This window comes from Varanus komodoensis, unplaced genomic scaffold (assembly GCF_004798865.1).
Source record: "Varanus komodoensis strain SLA01 unplaced genomic scaffold, ASM479886v1 scaffold45, whole genome shotgun sequence".
Lineage (NCBI taxonomy): Eukaryota > Metazoa > Chordata > Lepidosauria > Squamata > Varanidae > Varanus > Varanus komodoensis.
The window spans coordinates 3655734-3677378 of NW_025336011.1; the positions used below are offsets into that span (position 1 = coordinate 3655734).

At 50.8% G+C, this 21645-nt stretch overlaps 1 protein-coding gene across 3 annotated transcripts in view; it reads right to left on the minus strand.

The window, feature by feature from the left end:
• Positions 1-492: 492 nt before the first annotated feature.
• LOC123030648 (speckle type BTB/POZ protein) overlaps positions 493-21645 on the minus strand; it is a 122122-nt gene continuing 100969 nt past the window's right edge. Inside the window, exons 11-13 of one of the 3 annotated variants that reach the window (XR_006416133.1) lie at positions 3870-3983; positions 3092-3208; positions 493-805 (exon numbers count right to left, since the gene is read on the minus strand). The gene's annotated coding sequence lies outside the window, so the exon portion shown is untranslated. Of the gene's footprint in view, positions 806-3091; positions 3209-3851; positions 3984-21645 lie in introns of all 3 variants that reach the window. The other 2 variants (XR_006416134.1, XR_006416135.1) reach the window with 2 other exon arrangements.

The following is a 21645-nucleotide window of genomic DNA, read 5'->3' on the forward strand; positions in this document are numbered from 1 at the left end:
CCTTGCAAAGGGAAGAAACATGAGGTAGAAATGTAAAGAAAACAGAATGGTTGCAGTGGAGCCACCAGGTCTATGAGACTGCCTGAGCTCTGCTTGTCTCCTTGATGTCAGTGGGCCTAGTCTAAGCACTAACTACAAAGTCTGGATTGAACCCTAACTCTCAGAAATAAAAAAGGGGGCAGAATCAGCCTTTTCACTAGTCTTTCCGGGTCTTTCACCAGTGAAGAACAGGTGAAATTGGGACCAGAAACCTCCAACAGGACCAGCCACCCATCAGGGCCTCAGGACAGAGTTCCCCATTCAAAGGCTGCTTCAGAGGCTGGGATCGCACTGCAATGTAGCAACTTGGGCAGCAAGGGGAACTGTCACATCCGAGCTAACCTGGCTAGTGCAGGGCAGCCCAGCTGCTGGGGGTGCTTTGGGATCTTTAAACTACCACTTTAGAGATGTTTGCTGAACCACCAGAACACAAAAAATAAGCCGTGGGAGCAGTTTTCCTCAAAAATTGTGGGCTAATCCTCCAATTAAATTGAATTTTTGATAGTCCCCCTCACTGATGCTTTAGTTATCTGATCTCCGGGAGCAACCTGAGTATAGGAAAAATAGCATATCATTGTTTTCTGTCACTCCATTGTGTCTGTAGCAGCATCGGTTGGTCCAGTCAGTAGCAGCCACAGGGTTGTCGCCCTTTTTCCTAAAGATTGCCTTTATTCTTCTGTTATCTCTGTTATTGTTCTCTCTCTCTCAACCCAATTCCGTAAGCAGTACTCAGCAACAGCCTCGCTGACGTCAGCCGGGTTTAGATCTGAGAAGACATACAAAGGATTGCACAATTAAAGGCTTGTTTTCCTTTCCATTGTATTGAGATTGCTCCAATTCTTTTAAGCAATTACGATTGCACTGTTTACAACTGTTTTCTCCTGAAGTGGGACAGAGATTTAAACTGATTTTTCTTTGCTTTAGAAAGAAGTTATACATATAGAAGAGTGAAGAACTAAGAGTGGCTTCTGGTCCTCCTTCGGGAAGTTCATCTTCAAAATAGTTTTGACAAATCCTAAACAAAAGTCTACTTTCCCATCAAGTCTGACCGCTAGAGGGCAGCACAGTCCCAGGAAAAGCAACGCTGGCAAAGGGGTAAACGGGGACTGCTGAGCAAAGGAGCACCAAGTTCTGTCTGTCAGACCTGGGACAGCTCCCAAACCATCGTGCACCTCTGCTGCTCAGCCTTCAGTCCCTGCAACGCCCGTCCCTGCCCTGCTCGCAGCTCACGACGGAAGTCCCTGCAAGGCCCGGCGGAGGCCGCGGAAGGGTCCCCAGCGGGAGGACCCGCGCCGACCATGGGAGCAAGATGCTGCAGAGGCGTGCCAGGGAGGATGGGGGCAGCAGGGAGCCCGCAGCCGGCTCTGCGTCTCTCGCCTTACTGCCTTGCCCTCTCCTCGGTACGTGCCTTCAGGCACCCAGCCATCGACCTCTGCTCAGGAATGCCAGAACCGCAAAACCAATTAGTTTTGAGTGGTTTCTGAATTGCGCATCACTGGCTGCCAGCATCGTAGAATCAGACTGGCAAGGACACTCACGAGCACGAAGTCTGGCACATCATTGCTGTTGTTATTGCTATCACCGCTTCATATATATCTATATCTATATCTATATCTATATCTATATATATATCCCCATCCCACTGTTTTCCTTCTGCAAGAACCCAGAACAGCTTACAGGAACCTCACAACAACCCTGTGAGGTAAGCCAGGCTGGCAGCCGGTGCCTGGGCCCACATCTCCCAGTGAGCTTCCTGGCCAAGGACACAGATCTCCCAAGCCCCAGCCCTCTCCAGCCACTACACCACACTGCCTCCTCAGGGCCTGGCGAGCCTGGCATGAGCACAGGGGGTGCTGGGACATTTGGGAGGGCCTGCTGCCTTGTCCGCCCTCTAGTGCCTGCCACCCCTCAGGCCTCCAGGCTTGCCCTCCCCTCGAAAAAGCGCTACACGCACTGCAAGGGTCAGGGCCTCACTGCCCTGCTTGGACTGGCACTTGGCAGCCACCAAATCCCTCTTCCCACTATTCTGGCCGTTACTCGCTGCCATTGGGCAGTCCTCAGATGCGAGCGGGAGCGGAGGAGGAGGAATGGCAGCTGCAGCACTGCTGCCCCCATGCGGCCTAAGTGGGGGCAGGAGCTGGGAGAGTCACGAAGGGCAGCCTCCCCAGGACTCTTCCCATCACCCAAACGATTAAAACAAGCCTGGGGTCCTAATCCAAGGAATCTCCAAGGAATAGGCGCCCACAACCCCATGTGGCAGGTTCATCCAGAGGTGAAAGCAGTTCCTAGAGCTGGAAGGGCATCCCTTGCAGAGGAGTCGTATAGTCTTGGCCCAGGCTTTGTTCAGGGAAGATGGCAGATTCTCTCCTTGCTTTCCATCCCACCAAGTTGTACAAAATATGGATTTGGATCCAGATCCAGCTAGGTTTGCAAGATGCACAAAAATGAATTGCCCTTAATGTGCCCAGACACTGTGATCAAGGCCTGGGGCTTGTCTCTGACTGCCACCTCCATGGAGGCTCAGTTGGTCACAAACAAGTGCAGGGCCTTCTCAGTGGTGACCCCTTCCCCGTTATGGTAGAAGAAACCCACTGAGGCTCCCCTGTAGGCGCTAACTCTACTATCCTTTGGGCACCAGGTTAAAATGATCCTCTTTGAAAGGACATTCAGTCCACCCGGTTAGCATATTGTGGGGGTGTTATGCCAGCTGTCAAACAGGCCCTACACCTTCATTTGTGATAGTTACTTTTGGTTTATTATTAACCAAAACATTTGGTTTTAAATCTGGCTTTTAAATTTTGTAGCATATTTTATGATGTTTTACTGTTCTGTGTACTTTTATATTGTGCCCTTATTGCATTTTATGTGCTGTTTTAAAACAATCAAATCTTGATGCGACACATATATGTTGCAGCCATTTGCAGAGGCAGAGAGAGGGAGAGGGAGAGGGATCAAGCGCTACAATCACACAAAACTCGTTGGTAGACAGACAAGAAAGCTGTGAAAATATTGAACAGAGAGTTATGTAAAAGCATCTGCTCTGAATATCCACCGTTTCATTTCCAGAAGGAGAGGCAGCAGGAGGGCTGCGGCTTGTATCCTCCGCCCCAGAGGCACTGGGAGCCCGTTCTTGCTTTGGTGCTTTAGAAGCACGCCGTACTGCCACTTTCTGCAATACATTAAAGCAACAAAAATTAATGCAAAATCCCACGCAGATTGCTGGGCATTTAATGCACAGTTCTTGCGTTTTTACTGCCGGAGAGAGAGGCACATGTTGGATTTTCTCCCTCGGGCGAGGGGTACTGGCATCAACACCTGGTGTGCTTGGAGCACCAGCAGCGCACTCCAGTGCCAGGACATGCCATTGATTCCTGACCTGGCGTGGGGAGGGCTTTCAATACGTACATCACTCTGGCTTGATGCTCTAGGCAGCACCAGGCAGCTGCTTCCAGCTGCCACCTTTATTTCCCATAATGCCCCTAAGCAAATAAAAATGGCAGCGCTACAGAACTGCTCAGCATGGCTGAAGAGCTACCTCTGCTGCCACGGTTGGGCGAAGGGGGGGCAAGATGGGGCCTGTGGCCAAGCTGCTTCCCCGCACCCTTGCTTTACAGAACTAGCATAATTTAGGAGCCAAGGTGACTTGGCCGGTCTTGGGCATCAGGCACCTCGATTTCGGGAGCAGACACCATTTGCCACTCTGCCTCTGGTACTGAAACATCCTGGGCCGGCCCTACCAGGATGTGGTTGCTAAAGAGCCTTCAAAGCCATTCCCAGAGGAAAAAATACACTCTGCACATGGTCAGACATACTGTTTGCTATTGTCTCACATTTCCCAGATTAGGAGGACAGGAAGGCCTGGAGGAGTGTTGTCCATGGGGTCACGAAGGGTCAGACACGACTTTGCAACAACAACTTAGGCTGGGAATACACATTTGTCTATTCTGAAGAACAAAAACACCAAACAAAAATACATTTCAAAGCAGGATCTTTTAAACATGTTTCCAATACATTGTTACTGTTTATCACATTGTGTTTATACCGGAGCTTTCTTCCTCTTGCAAGGAACCCAAGATGGCTTGCAAAGTTCTCCTCTCCATTTTATCTTCACAACAACCCTGTGAGGTAGGCTAGATCAAGAGTCTGCAACTGGTCCAAAGTCCCCCAGTGGGTTTCAGGGCTGAGTGGGGTTTAGAACCCAGATCTTCTGAGTCCCAAACCGGCACTCTTAACCACTACGTCACACTGGTTCTTTATAGCCTTTGCAAATTCACCCTAATTTTGGGGCTTCATCTGAGCCTGGCCCAACCGTGGACGCTTTTTCAGTTCCATAACCTGCTCTCGAATCAGGTAGGTTCACTATTTGGTTATTTAAATTATGCTGATTTGGCTTCTGCTCCCTTAAGCCAAACAACGGCTCAGTTCTATCACTGCACCAAAGAACCACGCTTGCTGTACTTTTGCATAAAAAACCCCTCCGTTCCTTGCTAGATTACACGGATGAACAGATGGCCAGTTGTAGGACAACTCTAACATGGTGATCCAAGACAGGTCTACTCAGAACAAAGAGCCACTAATTTGCTCCCAGGTAAGGGACTATCATTTATTTATTTATTCCCATATTTATATGCTGCCTATAACAGACAGAGGCCTTCCTTGGTCTGCAAAGTCTGAGGCCCCATGGGCTCATTTGGAAGACCAGCACCATGAAATGGCTTGCCCTGTCACAAAAGGAAGGAGCATCCCGAAGAAATGAAGGACGAGGCAGAGTTAGGTCCGAGCCAGGAATACCCAGCGAAAGCCACCTATTTTCTGTCACACAAAGCAGAGCAAAACTTCACCCCCTCACTGACCCAAAACACACACAGAGAGAAGCAAAAATACTCACTTTACCGAACCCCCACAAATTGCACACAAGCAACATTCCTGTGCCCTCTCCAGTTTCGGGGGTGGGGGGCATGTTTACCAGGCAGCAGTGGCTTCCATTTTCTGTCCTTTAATTAGGAAGAAAAACGTTCTCACAGCTAGCCGGCTGGGCACGCTGGAAAGTGAAGCTCCTGCCTGCATCTGCTTTCTCCTGCTCTCCGTTCCTCTCTGAGAAATGCTTCTGGCCCCCACTGAGGAAAGCAAAGCAAGAAGAATGGAAATGGCAGGGACCCTGGAAGCCGGAGCGCTGCTTTTCAAGCGCACATGTTCCAAAAATGTTTAAAAGCTTGTGGGAGGAGGCATTAATGGGGGGCACAGAGGGGCTCTGTGGGTACCTAAAGGCTATCTTCTGGTGCCCACGGGCGCCATGTTACCAACCCTAATCCATTCTAGCTGGGAGGAGGCTGTTGCTCCAGCAGAGGAGGCCAGGCAGTCAGTATGGGCAGGCCGCCTGTTCTTTCAGTGGGGCTCCCCGACTGAAGCCTGGCAAGTGCCCCTCCTTGTTCCAACCTCAAGCAGAGAAACGAAAATCACCGGCTGGAAGGTGCCATGATGGCTTCACGGCAAAGGCGGAGAGGGCTCCCTTCCCGGCAACGGGAGGTTTGGTCCCAGGGCACTTTCCCCCAGCTAAATCCCTGCTCTGCCCAGCTCTCTGCCCCTGCCCGGTTGCAGATGTTTATGCCTTTCCCGAATGGGGCAGCCAGCAGCTTGCCACTCTCCGGTCCTTAGATGGAGCTCCAGCTGTGGAATATCCTCCAGGCGGCACGGTGCCTGCCCTACCACTGAGCAGGGCAAGGCAGCCGCCAGGGTAGCGGATGCCGGGCGGCGGGGCCAGCAGGGAGACGCCGCGGGCAGAATTGGGAGTGCGGGAAACTGACGTTGAGAGAGCCAGCCCAGCAGCCCATCTGGCCCAGTGCCGCCGATGTCGGCTGGACTCACGGCACACTGTTGCCGGACCAGCCCCACATCCGGGGGGCAGGCAGCAGTCGTCCCCCAGTGGGCAACGGGATTTTTTTACAGTGGTTTTTCCCGGAAATGGCCTGATGGGGGGACAACAGCCCCTTGCCTCCCCCTGGATCCAGGCCTGCCCTGAACCCTTTTTATTCTCCCAATATTTTAATAGTGAATGGGTTATATCCTTGTTTTTATTATTTTCTATCGGATGCAGTGCGCTGTCTGCTGTCATTGTTCTGATTGCTTTGCTTTTGTTTTTTCTGTTTTTTGTAAGTCGTCCATAAACTTTCAGTATTGGGATGGAATATTTAAAAAATTAAATAAAATAAATGAATAAACTAACTCTGGGTCCACATGTTGTCTGAATGCAGCTGCGAGAAGCAACTGCTTTGAACAGCCCACCATGCACAACCCAACATCCAACCACAGGTTCTCTGCGTGGTTCACAAGTGATGGCTTGTTACTGCAACAGGGTTCAGACCACACCATAACCCAGGCTTCAGCCCCAATGCACGCTTGACCCCAGAATGTACATGATTGTGTTGTCTGGACCCAGTGACGGACGGGCTTTGCCAAGTTTCAGACAGGAGTTTTTCTAGCCTGACTTGGGTTCTCCTGTGAGCAACGCTCCTGCCCTCCCGCTGTGCCACAATGCCTCCCATCCCCGGGGCTAGGAAAGGAAGCAGTCTGGGGAGCACAATTTGGCCACTGTACGTGGAAGGGGAGGTGCCGCTTGCCGTTAAGCAGAAAACGTCTGGGCCTGACTCTGCCACTAGCCGCTACAGGGCGGACCAAAGCAGCCCAGTAGGTGCCAGCGGTAGATCGATCCCACCCTGAGGAAAGCTGTCGCCTTAATGTCCACTTTGACCAGCTGCCCAGTCCCTGCCTGGAGCAGGGCCCTGGGGACGAGGGCAATCCCTTTACCGCAGCAAGAAGGGGCCTGGAAACTCCCTTCTCTCCACCCGGGCTGCTGACTTTTCTGCAGTGTGACAGGGGACTCTGAGGAGATACCTGGGTTCAGCTGAGGCACTTCCTACCCCAAAACATGAGCTGCCACCTTGCCTCAGTCAGAGCTGGGAGCCAGAAGACAGCCTTATCACAACATCCTTCAGGCGTGGAGTCACCCACAACGTCAAAATGCAGCCTCGGATGCTCCGAGACAATGGCAGTGTGCAGAAAAGTGCCTCTAAGAACAAGGATGCAGAATCCAAGACATGAGGCTGAGTTGGGCCCCGTATACTTTCATGCTCCATAAAAGCAAAAATAGAATGGCCTTATTTTCCCTCTAATTTCACCACTGGACTTGTTCTGAGTACTATCTTAAACCAACCTTCCTTCCTTCCTTCCTTCCTTCCTTCCTTCCTTCCTTCCTTCCTTCTGTTTACTCTAAACCGGTCCAGCCTCCACTTGCCTGTGCCATCTGCCCTCTGAACGTTCCTCAAAGCCAAGGGGGTTTATAAATCTCTCTCAAGGCTACCCAACAGGTGAAATAGTTTGTGATGAAATATTGCACCAGCCACATCGCTTGCTACCTTTCCAAAGTATTCTCTGGGGACCACACATGGGAAAGAGGAGCAGGTGTGAAAGGCCATTTAGTTCAGCTAAAAATGGCAGGCAGGTATTCCATATTTGTGCATTATTTCTGTCCCTGCACCAAGGCAACATTAAACCTTTAAGATAATTTTTTCAAAACCCCTACCAGATGATATTCGCCAGCAAAATGAAGAGATGCTTTGTCAAGGTCAGTTAGTTTTCAAAGTGCCGCCTCCTTTGCTGCAGTTTTATTTTTAATTCTCTTTATAAATAGACTTACATTTTATTGGTCCTGCTTTTGTACATTTAACAGACGGCTGACCCTCCAACCCAGCAGGTGAAGCCTCGCCCACCGCTTAAATCAGTGCCAGGCAAGGCTCTCCTACGTGTTTGCAGTTGGCCTGCTGTTAACGATGCCGAATCGGAGTGTTTTTCCCTTTCTTCCCCCCACTGGCAAATTTATTTATATGTAGGGTTTCCAGCTCGGATGCATAGGAGCCTCCACACCTAACAAAGTTCCACAGGAATTAAAATTTACCCAGTGTGGTTTTCTTCATCACATCTTGCTAACATCAGGAAAGGTCACACCTGACCCCTTTCCCCCCCTCTGGAAAGTGTAAGGACCCTCTCAGTGCAACTCCATTTGTAAAATGCAAATCACAGGCCTAATGATGGGCTGCGATATTATTAGCACTCAGAATTGCATCTTTTTTCTGCCTTAGCAGAGCTCCTGTCCCTGCAGCAGCTGCCTGATTAGCAAAAACTGGACCGATGCCGACTCAGTGATGCAGAAGCTTTACCTGTTGGGCTTCAGCCCATCTCAGAGAGTCCAAAAAGTGCAGGAAGAGGGCTAGAGGGAGAGGGCCAGGTGTGGCTTCCCACTAGTGGGACCAGGGCTCGCAGGGAGGCAGCACTGGGGCTTTTGCAGCAGGGTTGCTGCTGCCATTTGCCAGCCCCCAAGAAATCCCTTCTTCCCGCTGAGCTTAGCTGCAGCGCTCAAGCAGCGGGGGAGCAAAGGGGTGATCTCCAGCCACAGGTCCCAGGTGGGACCATGAAGCCGGTAGGGGAGCTTGGCCTTAAGTGAGCAATTAAGACAATGTTGCAAAAGACCTTGTCCCCACAGGCGAAACCTCCTAGAACTGCTTTGCTGCTATGGATGAATGCAGCTGCCTGCAGTTTTGGATTCTCCTTGGGGCAGGGCTCTGGGGATTGTCATGAGGAGCACCTGCACCTCACCATGGACAGCTGCACTGCTGCCTATTTGGACCCAAAATATTTTGCGACTGGAAAGCCCTTTCTCAAGGGTAGGGAACTAGCTTGCAGTTTGTCAGTGGGAGGAGACTCTGCATGTGTTCAGAAACACCCTTGCCTTTATTACAATTCCACATGCTTTAGGGAAAACACACTGAGGAGCTTGGGTTGTTATTTTAGTATTATATTCTTATTCTGCCTTTCCTCCTCTTGCAAAGAATCCGGTGTGGTTTACCGAACTCTCCCCCTCCGCTCTACCACATGACACCAGTTCTCTGAAAGGTCCGTGTGGATTAAGTACTCACCTCTGGTTCCAGAAACCCACCCAGTTGCTAGCTTGGCTTCAGAGCAGGACCAGTCACTTCCACTGAAGGATTTGCCGAGTGCTGGGTGCTGTACAGGAGCATGGAAGCTGCCTCTGAACAGGTCACAGAGCACTTAACCCATCCATATGGTCAAGAAGCCTCCAGAGGTTTTGGACCGCAACTCCCAGAATGCCTGACTGACTGCTGGCCAAGGTGGCAGAAGAAAGCCAAGTTAGAAAACTTGGGCAGGTCAAGTGGCAAAAGGGTCTCCCCCATCACTTGCCACCAGATCCTTTTAAGCTGGAGAAGTTGGAGCTTGGCCCTCGGATGTTCTGCAAGAGTCTCTCCCTCGAGAGCACCCTTTCTCCACCTAGTGCCCCTCAGATGTGGGAACTGTAGCCCAGCACAGCTGGGAGGCCCTGGGTTAAGAAAGGTGGTGGCGCTATTCCAACCCAGGTCTAGAAGAGCTGCGTGGAAGAACGGCCCCGGCGATGAGAAGGAACGAGTCGGTCTAAATTGTGTTGCACTCAGTGTGTGGCTACCCTTGAGACAGTGGTCAGGAATGCTGCAGCCAGACAACGAACGCAGCCAGTTACAGCGAACATTTGACTCCCTCGTCACAATGCGACTCCATCCATATCTGTCCAGGTGGAATTCAAAGCGCTGCTTATGAGCCATAAAGCCCTACACAGCTGGAGACCAGGCTGCCCGAAACTCCACCTTCTTCCAGAGCAGCCTGCCAAGTTCTCAAGAAGCCCTTTCTAATAAGCTGCTTTAACCCGTTTTAATTGTGTCAGCCACCTTGGCTGACTTTTCCCAGTAGAGAGATGGGGTGTAGTTCAAACGAGCAGTAGTAATATTTATAATGCTTTTGTAATTAAATTAATTATAAAATTCTATAATTAATTTTCAGGCTGAGTTTCAAAAGTCCAAACAAAACCAAAACCCAAAACCCAAAACGGGCATTATGTTCACATGACTCCAGTTCTCCGTCAGCTTCACTGGCTTCCCATTGAAGTCTGGGCCCAATTCAAGGTGTTGGTTATGACCTATAAAGCCCTCAACGGCTGGGGCCCTGGTTACCTGAAGGAGCGCTTACGTCCATATATGCCCAGCCGCCCCTTGAGATCAGTGGGAGAGGCCCTTTTCTGGGAACCCTCCGTGAAAGAAATTAGGAAGGTAGGTACTCGGAGGAGGGCTTTCTCTGCGGTGGCGCCCAATCTATGGAATGCGCTCCCCAGAGAGGTCCTCCTGGCGCCGTCGTTATTTGTTTTTTGGCGCCAGGCAAAGACCTTTTTATTCAAACGTTATTTTAATTGTTAATATTATTTATTTATTTTATTCTTTGGCCAGGGCAACTTAAATTTTACTATTATACTGCTAAATTATATTGTTTTATATTATGCTATTTATTTATGATTGTGAGCCAGCCCGAGGCTTTGGCGAATGGGGTGGCATAGAAGTCCTCTAAATAAATAATAAATAAATAAAAACCAAATAAATAAATAAATTTTGCCTGAAATCTGAGTGTATCTATTGTAATGAATACAAATGTGCTGTGAACCCCTATAAATTTTAGGTGCAGCTCAACATACTGCTGTTTTTGGGGATAGGAGTGCTTAGATGTTCACAAAGGCAGCCCAGATATCCAAAGCTTATCCAAAGATATCCAGACTACTCAAACATCATCAAGTCTTCAATTATCTATATATGTGTTCTAAACACAGTCACTGATAAGGAATGGGTAAAATGAGAACATTAAGCCAAGAATGGAAAGAAAGCAGCTCTCCAGATGTTCTGGATTTCAAATCCCAGCATTCCCAACTATGGGCTATGCTGGCAGGGGCTTGTGGGTGTTGCAGTCCCAAACGCCTAACAATCCAGCTACCGCCCACCCCTGCCTTAAACAAGTGCTGTACTTTGGGAGCCATGTCTGATTAGGATGGATAAGTTGTCCTTTTCCTTGCTAGAGGGTCCTTGGGTTGGAAATGATCTGAACAACAGAATGGTTAAAAAGCAGGAGCAATACTATTTTAAAAATCCAAGGCTGGTTAGTGCTTAGTGGGGAAGACTGAAGTGGGGATGGAGGAGGTCAGGGAGAAAGAGATCTAGGATTCCAGAAGGGACATGCGGGGAAGCCCTCTGAAGACGGCAAGGGGGGAACATGTTCTGGGGCCGGATGGCAACGACGGCAGGAGCTCCCGGAAAAACAGAGAACAGGGAGCAGGGGGCAAGGGAGCAACTTGCCAAGAGGCAGGTGTGAAACCTCTGGCCCTCCTGATGCTCCCATCATCCCCAGCCAACATAGCTAATGGTCAGGGGCGATGGGAGTTGTCCTTCAACAACATCTGGAGAGCCAGGGGTCCCTCCACCATGTACTGGACTAGAGCATTTCTACCACGGGAGAAGCTCACAGGGGGCACATCTCTCGGTATGAGGGCCCAGCGGGGGCTCAGCGGAGCTCCCCTCCAAGCTTTCTGTACGCCATTACCCAGCACAGAACCTGGGTGATGCCAAAGCAGAGACCGGCTTCTGAACATGTGGCGAGTCTCCATGGGTCACCTCTGAGAAAACAAGTCCCACCGGTTGGGTGGTGTCTACGCACTCCTGGCTGTGACAGCTTTCCTCAACCTGGTGCTCTCTAGATGTGATGAACTGCAGTTCCCAAAATCCCCAGCCAGCTATTCTGGGCTTTTCCTCCAGATGTGTTGGAGTACTCCAGGGTGAGGAAGGCAGGGGCAAAAGGTTTCAGGAGCTTTTGTGGCGGGAGGTCTTCCGGGATGGCCAACTTGCAGCCTTCCAGATGCTGTTGCACTACATTCTCCATCACCCCTTTCCAGTAGCTACACTGTCTAGGGAATGATGGGGCTGCAGTCCAACAGCAACTACAGGACTACACGTTCCCCACCCCTGGCTTAAGCATTTCCACCATTCAGCCTGATATGTCTTTATATTTGCACAATCAATATGCATGCCTTAAATGGAAAAGGATTCTGAGTAAGGGACAGATTTGAAAATCCAGCCAGCACATTCATTTATTTTATTTTTCTTTAAATAATCAAGGATGATGAATGGGCTTGATTTTGGTATGGGGCCCAGCCCTATTTGCATTTTTACTGCTGGTCTATGCTTTTGACCGATCTTCTTTGTAGTACTGCGATGCCTTTGGCTATATAATAAAGCATGACTAAATTAAAGAAATGGTGCTATCAAGCCGTGGTGTCAGTTGTGATGTTCAGTGGCCTCCCTTCTAGGGGTCCCACACACAAATCCGACTGCAGGTATGCCAGCTATGGGTGGGTTTTTCCCGGGAATGCCATCTCTTTTCCAAGCAGAGACCCCTCTGCTGTAACAGCTGCATTGCAGGTAGAAATTAATAGAGGGCCCTTCCAGTGAATCAAGCCACTGGTCCATCAAACCTTTCTACCCAATGTTGCAAATGGAAACCTTTCCTAGCCACGCTATGTAAGATCCCTTTTGCTGGAGGTGCTGTAGATCAAACAAGGGACCTTCTGTGTGCAAGCAGCGGGTTCTGTCCAGTGCATGCAAGCAGCAACCCCAACTTCTAGTGGGGGTCGTTGTTTTGCGTGAATGAAACTCCAGCTTCTTTTTTTGGAAGCAGAGCAGGGGCAGGCAACGTGGGGCTCCCCAGTGGGGCAGCGTGATGAGAGTGGTGGGCCAAAGCATGGGGGTGGGGGTGGGGCTGTGCTGCGTGTCCTCCCTCTCAGTGCCAAGAGGTGCTTCCATTTCCCTTTGACTGCAGCTCAAGCATGGCAAAGCTCTGCCCACGCTATTGAGCAAGAAGGTCCCCAGGGACCTCCCTGAAGGTCCCCATGGGGCCCTCATGGTGCTTGGTTTTCCAGGGAAAAGGGCACCCTCCAGACCCCACAGCCCATTGGGGCTGAGCCAGGATTGACCCCTCTAGTTGTTGCTCCATGGAGGCCTTGGGGAAGCTCCTCTCCATCTTCTGGGGGAGTGCCCCTTCCTCCCTCACCTGTGAAGGTATGGGGGCATCCGAGGGGCACTATTTTCTGCAGCAGACTTCAGCAGCAGGTTCCTTTAGGAGAAAGACTGTCTCGTCACTGCCGATCTTCCTTAGACTCTCATGGCCACTCCAGTACACAGGAGCCAGTGGGAGCACTGGGATAGGGCCCCTGTGGCCCACTAGATGGGGCCTCAGAGGAAGCCAGTAACTGCCTTGTTGGTGGTCCATCTCCTCCATGACTGTTTTATTCTGGGCTTTTTATTCTGCATGGTGGTGAGCCTATTTGGAGGCAGGGTGGGGTAGAGTTCAGCTCAAAATAAAAGCTGCAATGGATAAGGAACCCCACTGACATGGCCACCCCGGTCGGACTCCAAACCCCACCTGCACCAGCCAACATGGTCCATGGGTAGTGGTGATGGGCAATGTAGTCCAACAACATGTGAAAGACACAGCTGCTCGACCGCAACTGTTCTCTGCTACCCAAGTCAGAAAGTAAGCAGGCATAGAATCATAGAAGAGTAGAGTTGGAAGGGGCCTATAAGGCCTCTGAGTCCAACCACGTGCTCAGCATTAGGTTGAAGGATCAGACCATAGGTTTCCTTTGATGAATCACTGGAGATGTCAGTTGAAGGACTGGATCCAGTCCAGGTGTCTTATTTCCCTTCCAGACTTGCTTAAATCACATCCCCATCTAAATTCATCCAGAAAAGAGAACTCTAGAGGTGTCCTTTCCATAGAATAAGGTAAAATAGCTGCCTTAAGCATGAGCTCAAGATGCCACCATCAAGTGCGGTAGGCAAGCAAAAGGATCAGACCCATGCTTCAATTCTAATTATTCAGGTACGAGCCACATTTCACCCCCAAAAGGATGCTCAAAGTGACATGATAGAAGGGAAGAGACATCCACATGCAATTAAATATCGGTCAGCAAAATTAAAAACAGCAGCAACAAATACACAAAAACTGCAGCTAAAATAATCCATCCATCTGAGGAACAGCTTCATTCACAATGAAGGCAGTTTTCATATGGATGCAAAGCCACTGGGAAGTTCTCCTGCCCAAGCTCTATTGAAATGAAAGGGGGCTACACAACAGCCTGGTTCATCGCAACAAGTCTTTGTCAAGAACTTGGTGGATTGGACCCTATGTTTAAAAATTTGGAGCCAGGGAGTGCCCTTTGCATTTTCCATCTCAGGATGCAAACCAGCTTGATCCGTCCCTCCAGACTTCCCACTAGGACTCAAGACAGATTCAAACTCATCAATTCCAACCAGTTTCTACAGGTCTTTTCCACTGGCTTATTCAGCCTTTCCCTTTCTTCTTAAAAGACAAAATATAGTCATTCTTAAGGGACTAATAGTCTTATTTTATATTATATATTATCTGTATAGATATATCTTACCTATATAAGACTCATATTATGTAAGAGTCTTATATAGACTCCTAAGGTGGGACTCATAGTCATTATTATGGAAGCCCTGACCCATAAGCAGATGCCTTCCGTCACTTGTGGCTGAACATTCTCAGAGGTAGCTTATTTTGCATTTAGAAGCAGATGTTCTAAAACTGAACCTTGGTCATGGAAACAAGTTCTAAAATCAGTCTTAAGCTCAATGTAGGACCCCTTCCCACCAGCCTCTTCAGCCAGACATAGCCAGGCACTTAAAAGATTTGGAGCCCTCCCCCTTTACATTGGCAGCCCCCCCCACTGAAATTCAGAGAGGGGGGATACGATGCATAGGGAAGGTTAACCCTTCCCTCACCAACTGAGCTCTCCCTGGAAATCCCCCCACCCACCCTGCTTGCATGGCAGCTAAGCTTAGGAAATGCCTCCCATTTGCGCCAAAAGGATCCCCCCCCCAAAAAAAAAGTTTAACTGCCTTGCAAGGGGAAGGTTGGATGGGGTAGGCATTGCTGCCTGTAAGAATGGGGGGGGTGATCCTTCTCCCCCACTGCAATCGCTCTTGAAAATTGCTCCTGGCACGGCCATGGTGCTGAGAGAGAGAATCCTTCCATTGGCACCTCTGGACACTCAGGGCTCCGGGGAAGAATGGAGCCCGGGCCATGGAAAGCACATCCACGGCCTAGTAACACCCCAGTCCTAGCCAATGTCACCCTGGGACAACACTCGCTCAGCCCTCCCCACCCCCCCGCCGCTTCCACCTCCTTCTCCCAGTTCTGCAGCAAGGTTGTGGAATCCATCCCCATCCTCTCTTAGGGCCTTCACAGGTGCCGCCACCCTCCTCACCTGCCTACCTGCCGGCGTCCTTCCTGAACCTGGGACCTAACCAAGCAGGCTCGGCAGCCCCGTCCTGTTCCCGAGGAAGCCAACTTTCCCGAGCCAGCAAGCGCGGAGTTTCTAAGTTTGCGGGCAGGCGAGGCAAGGGTTAAGGCGAGGCTCGGCTGCTGCTCCAGCGGTGGCACCTGTCAGTGGGAGGGAGCTGGTGGAGAGCAGAGCGAGGGAGACTGGAGTGAGTTTTACCAGAGTCTCCAGCAAAGCAGGGAGCAGCCGGGAGGCAGCCACATGGAGGTCTCCAGCTGCAGAGGGTGAGCAGGGTCCGCTCTCCCATGCCTGGCTGGAAGGAGGCTACCCAGGCAGCGCCCGGCATGGGGGGCTCCTAGGAGGCCAGCTCAGAACAACAACAAGGAGGAGGAAGAGGAGGAGGAGGCACAGCCGATTGACCAGATATCGATAGCAGGGGAGAGAACAGAGGCTGACAATGCAGCTGACTCGTTGCTGTTTCATATTTCTCATCCAGGGGAGCATCTATCTGTTGGTGAGTGACTGGTGGACGAGGGGAGGGTGCTGGTGCTGGTGCTGGTGCTGGTGGTGCTGGTGAAGGTGAAGGTGAAGAGCGCGTGTGTGTTTGTGCGTGTGTGCACAGAGTCCTGCCCTTGCAGATGCCTGAAGGCAAAGCCAAGGGTTGGTGGATAGCAATTGTCGCCTTACCAGTCGTACGCTGGAGCAGTGGGGTGGCTGGCTGTCTCCGAAACACTTTTCCTTGCACACATTGTGTTTTGCCTGGTCCTGCGTTGTCCTCGCATCAACTTTGACAGGCGGGTCATCGGCTGGGGAGGAATCCAGAGGCCATCCAGTCCACAGGATCGTGCGGCAGGGTGGTCCAGCCACCACGAGTGAGTGAGTGCTGCCTCCCCTTTCAGCAGCCGTGCATCTTGCGGCTTCTACGGTCGCCTGGTGGATAGAAGCTTTCCCAGGACTTTCTTGCACGCCAGGAGCAGCTTCTCCTGCTCAGTGGCTTTGTGTCACGCTGCAGTTAAGGGCGCGGGGATGGGGTGAGCTGGCAAGTCTTCCTTCCCCAGCAGACAACAGCGTGCAGACCGTGAAGGGGGAGCAGGCGCAGCACCAGAAGGAGCTTGTAGAGCGGCTTCAGCTGGCTCAGGCAAGTGAGTCAGGCCACAAGTGAGTCAGCCACAACCGAAAGGGAAAGCTGAATAACCTGTAGCCAGTCTGGCAGAGGGGAGAGGGGGCTAGATGCACAGACAGACAATAAGATCCTTGCGATGTTGAGCAGTCAGAAGCTGAGTGCAAGCAAAGCCACCCTGTGAGTTTCCCTGAAGGAAACTGGGAGGCCACCCAAAATCCTGCTTCTACTTATGGCAGTCCCAAGAGGGGATGAGGAAGGTGCCATTCACAGGGTTGAAAGAACCCTCCTAAACCCTGTGGGACCAGAAGGGAAGCAGCTGAAGAGACACCGAATCACAGAGATGGCTGAGGTCACCAAGGAAGCTTTCTGACTGCAAAGGGATTTGAATGCAGCTCCAAAGCCCCCACTGATCCCAATCAATTCTGTGTCAGCAACAAAGAAGAATTTCCAGCTCTTCTTTCTGAGCTGCATTAGTTCCCAACTGCACCCCCCCCCTTAATAAACATCTAAACTTCCAAAAATTAATGAACAGAGCAGGCCTTGAGAAAGGGAGAAGGTGCAAACCCAGCACCAGCCTTGGCACGGAGAGGAGATGCTTGCATGAGTCAGTACTGGAGTGCCAAGTTCAACGGATGCAAACTCACAGGCACAGGGGAAGGTGAGCTGGTTACTCGGATGTCAAACAGGTGACTCCTTAGGCTGCTTTCCTCCAAACACTGGACTGGCGGGTGGGGGGAAGATAATTCTGAAATGTTGCTAGCATGTTTATATTAGAGGGTGTGGCAAGGGGGCATATGCCTTGGATTGGCATGGATCAGGAATACGTCGTTTCCAGTGGGGAGGGCAAAGACGCCACTTCCTCCCCCTTCTACCACCCCTCTATTTGCTGAGCCAACCGTAGAATAGAAGCTGTCCCCCTGGAATTGCAGTGGCCGGGGAGCGCAGGCAGCAGCTTTTTGTCTTTGCTAAAAGCCGCTCAGGCGGTACCTGTTGGCAGCTCTCCTTCCATGGCTTTGCGGTGAGGATGTGCACAGACCAGGGCTATCCACTGCTACCTGCTGTCCCCAATCCTTCTGTTGTTCTTTGCACGAAAACACTGCAAGTCCACAGGGAAACAAGCCCAGAGTTCTCTTTGGCAGCTGAGCGCCCTTAAATCCCTGCGGATCTGATGCGGAGACATCTTCCTTCCAAAGGCTGTGGGAAAGGGGGCTTGGCAGCTGGGCTGGAGAGAGTGGGTCAGCTGGGTAGGATTCTCAAGTTGCCTCCTGCCTGGTTCTCTTTGCAGCTACCTGCTTTCCTCTTTCTAATTTGCTGTGCCACTCAATGGCCCCTTTAAAACCTGCAGATATTTTGATCAATTAAATTACATCAAGGAGGAAGATGGTGATTCTCGCTCCCTGGCTAAGCTGGGGCATTGGTGGTTGGAGGGAGGGGAATCGTAGCCAGCAAAAGTAGAGATGAGGCTTGGAAGATGGCCTGTTGCAATAAACGTATTTACTGAGCTATCCTGTTGGTCCAGCCAGACAAGCATAATCAGCTCTGGCTGGCAGAAGCAGCTCCTCCAGGTCCTCACATGGAGGCAGCTCCCAACCGTCTGACCTGAGATGGGTCAGGGATATCACCGTTCGAACCCGGGCCTTCCACATGAAAAACTGCACCTCCTGCTCCCTACCTGCCCCTGTACCGCCCAGCCTCCTTCCCCTTTCGGATCTCGGAGTGGGGGGAGTGATCCTGTGGCAAGTGCGCTCAGTCAAGCAGGTCCAGCCCATGAAGACTAGAGGGGCAGGTGAGCTCTTTTTGTCTTGAATTTTTTCCATCAATGCCAGTGACTTTTGAAGAGGTTGCAAGACGGTTTTTGTTCCAGAAGGCTTGGAGTGATTTTTAATTTAATCTCGTCCGCATGAATGAAATGTTCTGGTGAGCATTTAAAAAAAAAGGAATGGAATAATGTTCTGTGAGTGATCATCTATAGTATTTTTGTATTCCTAAGCTGCTTTGGTGGTTCAGAGAAAAAGGAATTTTTTAAAACCTTAAGCAGGACGTGCCGGTTCAGATATACAGCTGCTGCCCCATTGTCCAGAAGAGAGCCACTAGATATCTGGGGAACTCGCGGTTCCTTGATGTTCCATCAGGCCAGGCACACAACATGGGCTTTCATCCTGATACCAGCAGAGCTTCGGGTGCAGCTCCTCAGGCACAGGGGCCAAATTGGGCATCTCCTGAGATGGCCCCACATCTTCTCCTGGCCCCACTGGCTCTCCCCCAACCATCCATTGCTTGGTAGTTCCCTGGCTTTTGTGCAGCTCCCCTTCCCCACCCATCCTTAAGGGCTGAAATGCCTCTCCCAAGGCTCAGACCAAAATATCAAAAACAAGAATCAGCACGTTCTAGCTGCAAGCTCTTGTCTTGTTTTTTGTATTTTCATCCTGCTCCTTTTGCCTTTGGCTCCACCTGCCACTGGACTGTGGCCCCCGAGCACTGGGAATTCAGCCCCCAGCAGAGGTTCAGCACCCTGGCCGGTGGCATCACCGCAGGATAACGCGAGCACTGTTCATTTTCTAGCCCACCCGCTGCACGGCACTGCTGGACGCTCCTGCGCCGGCCATGCCTTACCTGATGCCAAGCACCCCTTTCGTTGATCTTGGTTAATATCTGCAAGAGCACTGCTGGGGCAAGCAAGTGTGCGAAGTTGCACAATCCAGCTGCCTCTCCCTCCCATAAGCATCCAATCCGAGCCATCTGTCATACCCTGCAACTGAGAGGTCGTGTCTTCCCAGGGGCATGTGACTGGGAGCGTAGCTCAGCATTATTACTGAGTTATTCGCATTATTACTGCAAAGTGTCATAACCAGGGTAGATGGGGCTGAAAAGTAATGAGCGGCCCCATTAAGTTGAGGGGACCTACTAGCAAGCGGGCACAGGATTCCAGTCTTCTTCCCCACCTACGGACATTACTTCCCCAAGTGAGATCAGTGTGGAATGTTTTTTGAAATAGTATTTTTAATATCTCATTCCATCATCATCATCATCATCATCCTCTTAAACAGTTCTTTACGAACTTTGGCTCAGTTGGCTGCATAACCATCTTGATATATAGGCCAGTGTTATGCCCATTTTACAGCTGGAAATGGAGTAGAGACTAAATGTGTGTGTGGATTGAGTTGTGTTGTATTGGGGTTTTTTGTTTAAATCCAGTTGATCTTTTAAACTAGAGCGCTGCAGCAATGGTTAAAGGCTACACTGCACAGTGCAAAGCCAAAATTTCTACCCCAGGCTGGCTTTTGAACCTGGTCCCACTGTTAGGTGCAATTCTATCTATGCTTACCTGGGAGCAAATTCCATTGAATTTAGTGAGACTTACTTCTGGGAAGTCCTACTTAGAGCTGTATCCTCTCAGCTGCTGCCTTCCTCGGAGAAGCAGGACACTAGTCAATAACTGAATAAAAAATGATGCTTAGATGGAGAGAGTGAGTAATGCAACATTCCCACATTTTAGTCATCCTGACAACAAAGCCACGGGCTTTTGCACACATGACCTTGCAGGGTTCTCGTACCAACATTCCCCCTCCCACATCCTTTCTAAACTCCTGGGCTTTCTTCATGGAAGCACAGGGATATGGCAGTTCATGCTGTATGAGCCTTCCCAAAATTGGCACCCTTGGGATGCACAGGATCGCAGCTCCCATCATCTGGGAGGAGCCAACCCGGGACAGAGGGCAAATGCAGGGCTGGAGTTTTTGTTCGAGATTCCAGCCAATAAGGGTGGGGGAAGCCTAATGGCTCGGGAACCGTGCAGTTCCCAGGTTTATCTCACTAAAAGGGCCAGGAGGCAGGCGACGGGAAAGACGTCTTCCCAAGATCTTGGAGAGCTGCTGGATGCCCGTGAGAATTAGGCAAGATGCGCAAACAACCTCACCTTGCAGCAGGCCGTTTCCTGACATGATACTAGAATAACTGCAGGCTGGTAGAGGGAGCCCCACTGTGGTGCAGCTGGCCTTGCACTCCAACCCCCATCATCCCCAGCCAACATGGATGATGGGAATTGTTGTCCCAGCAGCAGGGAAAATTAGGATACAGGATAGAGATGAAGCCAGGAGTGGGTGTCCAAGCAGTGCAAGAACCCTCTAAAAATGCCTTGGCCCACCATGGCAGATGCGTGCATTACAGTAAATGTCAAATGAGGTATGTTGTTCTTTTTACCAGCAATTCTTAAAAGACTTTGAAAGCCACCAGGAAATGTCAGAATGCTCTTGATGCGTATCGATAAATGTCCATGTTTCATCCTCTTTTCTGAACTGTCGTCTTTTACTGGGGAGGCTGTGAGGATGATGGCGAGGCCCGGTCATTTACCAAGGGCGTTGAAATGTCCTTGAGCTTTACTGGGTAATATCAGCCCTTTTGAAGCTGCAACTGCACACGGAACCAACATTCAGAGGCTCTGGAACACAATCCGAAGTGCTGTTCAGACTTTTGGGCTGGCACTCAGGGGCCGTTGGGGCCAAAGCATGTGCCCAGGCATTCCCCAGCAAGTGTCCTTTCTGTGCAGAACTGCAGGGCATTCTGTCTCACTGATTGCTCCCCACCCAAGCACAAGAAACACCCTCATGACCACTAAATGTTAGTGTTCACCCATAACAAATAAACTTAATGTCCCTAAAATAGTTATTGGCCCCTGCTAGCACTGTGGCTTGTTTTAACAACAGCCAGCAGGGGTGAGTGATGCAAAATCTGGACCTCAGGTGGAGCTGGAATGAAGGGTAGGCATGGCTGGGCACCTGCCTGGAACTTTACAGGCCCCCCTTTCAAGACACCCCCCCGGAGTTGCTCCTCCTCTTCCTCACTGCAGCCTGCTTGTCCACCTGTCTCTTGGTCTGGCCCAGGCAAGGGTACTGGTGTGAAGGCAGGGCAGCGGATGCCTGGCCTGCTTGTCTTGGCTCTCCACCCATCAGTCAAGCAGGGGTGGCCATGAGGAGAGAGGATGAGGAGCAAGAGATGCTGGGAAGATCAGCTGTGAGAAGGGAGGCTTGTGGCAGGGCTGAGGAAGGTGTCAGGGCCAACAGCCCTCTGGAAGCTGAAGCCAGCGCTGAATCTGAGCTCAGCTTGGCCTGGCCTCAAGGCAGGACTGAAGCAGGATGAGGAAGACTCCTGCAAGCTGGGTGGGGTGAGGGCCACATTCCAAAGGGGCCTCCTTCCAGATGTCCCATAGCTGAGTCCCAGCGGTGAAACAGGGCTCGGATCACATATAATAATCAAGCTCAATACCCTG